Below are 3,264 nucleotides of genomic sequence, written 5' to 3' on the forward strand. Positions count from 1 at the left end.
AGCGTCCCGGCCAGGCCGGGGAGTGCAGCAGCGACCGGAAGACAAGGTCCTAATTAATGGCTAATCTGCTCTACTCCCTGCGGCAGCGTGTCATCACACAGTGGCCTGGCGCGGAGGCCACCAGGTCGTCCCCACAGTCTTTCACGCCAGACAGTGATTGCTTAGAGGGGCAGACCGTGTGCACTGAGGTTCCCACGATCCCCAGAACAGGCCGGGAGGAGGAAGAGGACATCCTGCCTCCCAGAGGAGCGGACAGGGCCCCCGCAACCCATGATCCAGATGTGGCTCCAGGAAAGGCAGGCAGGAGGCCAAGGCATAGCCTGATAAACTTAATGATGGGAGAGGGAAAAGAGGTCAGCCAGCCCCCACAGCAGTGGACAGGTGACCCAAATCTCTGGGCACCATACAGTGCTAACCTCTGCAGCCCACTTTCTGTCTGCAAAATCCAAGCCTGCAGGCACTGTATAAAGACGTATCTCCTTTACTTTCAAGCTGCCACCCAGAGGGAGGGCGTGCTAGGTGTGGGGAAGCTCCTCACCATGCAGGTCGGGGCCTGAAGCCCTTACCTCCACCAGCACCTGAAGGCCAGTCCTCCAGTCCAGGGCAGGAGGCCACAGACCCCTCGGCCTTAAAATGGAGGTGGGGTTGTAGGTTCACAAAAGCGGAGCGGCTTAGTATTCCAGGAACACTAGGCCATAATTTTCCCATTTTACAGGTGGGAAATTGAGGCCTGCAGGTGCCAAGCATATTCACTGCAGCACAGCAGGATCCGGAGGCCAGGTTCCCGCACACCTGGACTATAGCTCATTCATTCCCCTACACTCCATCATTCATTCCCGGCTCTGAGCTGGGTTCTAAATCCTTGTTGGTGATCGGAAATTGCGAGCTAGGACACTCTCCCTGCCCCGACACCTACATTCCCTCCCTCAGCGTTGTTAAGTCCTAGGTGCCACGCACCAGGGCGCCCCCAACGGTCTCTCTGGGCAGGGAAGCTCCAAGGTAGAGAGAAGGAGCGGGGGTTGGTTGCGGGGGCAAGACCACGTGTGTATCGGGGGAGGGGCATCGGTCCGCGATTGGCCAAACAGACCGCTGCTCCCAAGCAGACTTCCCCGCTACAAAGCCCCGCAGTCGCTCGGCCGCCGGCCTTGGAAAACGCTGCGCCTGCGCCGCAGAAACCCCTCCTCTCTCCCCAGGAAAGAGCTTTACGGGCGGGGGGAGGGCCCCGGCACCCTCTGCAAAGCGCAGGAGCAACTTGGCCCGCCCCGGAACCCCAGCCCCGTGGCCGCCCGGTCTACAAAAAAGTAAAACGCTCGCCCCAACGGAAACCCCAAGGACCTCCTCGGCTCCACAGTCCTCAACCTCGAGTGCTTCCGGAGCCCTCTGCGCGCCCGAGGCGCCGCCTTTTGTCCACTCCCGGGGAAGCCGTGGAGAAAAGGGAGAGGGGACCAGAGCGGGGAGAGGAAGGAGGGATGGGAGAGGCTGCGGAGCCGGCCCGGGCAGAGCTTTTGTAACACTGACTGCAGCTCCTACAGGGACGCGCTTCCATAGAGCTCCAGGCCCTGCACAAAGCTCCCTAGCCTTCCCGATACTCCACCACGCCTTGAGCGGGGAGCCGGGAGAATGCCGCCCCCATGTCACACAGGGAGAAGCTGAGGCTCAAGAGGGTGAAGTGCCTTAGCTGAAAACCAGGGTTCCGTGGTACTGGCCTCCCTCTTGGGCTCGGAAGCCTGAATCCCAAGCGAGGTCGGCCACCAGAGAAGTGAGGTGGGCTGGAGAAGAGAAAGAAGGCTAGGAAAAAAAAAAAAAACAGGAGACCTGACCCTCTCGATATCTCGTTCTCTCGCCCCCACCTCGCCACACCCCTTCACGAGGCGCCCAGTTCAGGACCGTGGAGAGTTCCCGAGTTATGGGGGCACAAAGCCGCCTGCGAGGGCTTGGGGGCAGGAGACTTACTGCGTTGTGGTCGCCAAAAGCCGGCCTACCTCCCCCCATCCAGGAAGCCCTCCCAGATTTCTGTCCGAATCAAGCTCTGGCGCTTTTTGGCGTCCTTATGCCTCTCATAGCATTTAAGGGGAGAAGGGTTAATACAAAATTTAATAAAACTCAACAACGAACATTTATCGAACGCTCACTACATACCAGAATTAACTGATTTAGTTCTCACAGTGAACTTGGCCTGGGGTGGGGCGGGGGTGCTGAGCCAGGATCTCAGCGCCTACCAGGGGTCTCGGACATGAGCGGCGCTCAGACATTTGCTCCTGGGCTAAGCAGGCCCTGGGGTGCTCCAACTTCCGTTTTCCAGGCACCTGACCCTGACCCTCACCATGCATCCCAAAGCTGTGCCCTCTATCCAACCATCGTTGCGCGACCTCCAGCTCGACGAAGAGCCATAGAGCCCAAGGCCTGGCGTTTCGTCTCCCTGATTCTTCCCCACTTGGGGGCGGGGGGAGCTCCAACTCTAGGAAGCTAGCGACCTGGGTTCAAATCTCTGCTCTGCCTCCAGCTTGCTCTGTGAAGTGAGTACACTGGCGCTGTGCTGTGGGACTCAGAAGCGGCCCCTGAAGATGCCGGCGCTTGGGGTTAGCGGTTTCCAGCTCTATCTGCCCCATGATCTAAATCTTTAACCAAATCCTTCCCCCGGAAAGCACGGGGGGAGCACTCAGGAGGTTTCCTCGGGCTTTAAGCTGTGTGACCACAGGCATATATCACTGAACCCGCCCAGCGCCGGGCACATCGTGGATGCTCTATAATTACCAATGAGTGAGTGAATGAATGAATGAATGAATGGACGAATGCGGAACGGAGCTGCCCTTTTCATAAAGCTCAGAATGAAGATCCCTCGATGAAATTCACCCCAGAGGTCCTTCGCGTTTTAAGGATCATGTAGCGGCTTAGCCAACTTACTTCCCCCTCGCTCCCCCTTTCTGCAGAAGAGGAAAAGGGGACTGGATCTCGAAGGGCCGTCCGCAGTCTCGCAGCGCACGCTGGCCGGTCCCGACGAAGGCGCACAACCTCTCCTAACCTCCTTACGATGGGGTGGGGGAGGGGCCTTCCGTAGCTCTCCCAAGCCCGGCGGCATCAGCCCCGGCACTCCGGCCCCGCACTGCCCTCCGGCGACCCCGAGGGCCCCGCCCCCTCCGTCGCCCACGCGCGCCCCGAGGGTACCTGGCCATTGTCCCGGCCGAGTGGCAGGTCGCGGGGCGCAGGGCAGCGGATGCGAAACGCGGGCGGCCGCTCGTCGCGCTCTCCGGGAGAGCTGACGGC

The 3,264-nt window shown here is 60.0% G+C and overlaps 1 protein-coding gene across 1 annotated transcript in view; it reads right to left on the bottom strand.

Annotated features, from left to right (window-relative positions):
• The window catches only part of CRMP1 (collapsin response mediator protein 1), a 45,896-nt gene extending 42,640 nt beyond the window's left edge, over positions 1–3,256 (bottom strand). The window contains exon 1 of the mRNA XM_006919000.3: positions 3,166–3,256. The gene's annotated coding sequence lies outside the window, so the exon portion shown is untranslated. The remainder of the gene's footprint in view (positions 1–3,165) is intronic.
• Between the last annotated feature and the right edge of the window lie 8 nt (positions 3,257–3,264).

The sequence above is a fragment of the Pteropus alecto genome, unplaced genomic scaffold, assembly GCF_000325575.1.
Source record: "Pteropus alecto unplaced genomic scaffold, ASM32557v1 scaffold5, whole genome shotgun sequence".
In the NCBI taxonomy this organism is placed as follows: domain Eukaryota; kingdom Metazoa; phylum Chordata; class Mammalia; order Chiroptera; family Pteropodidae; genus Pteropus; species Pteropus alecto.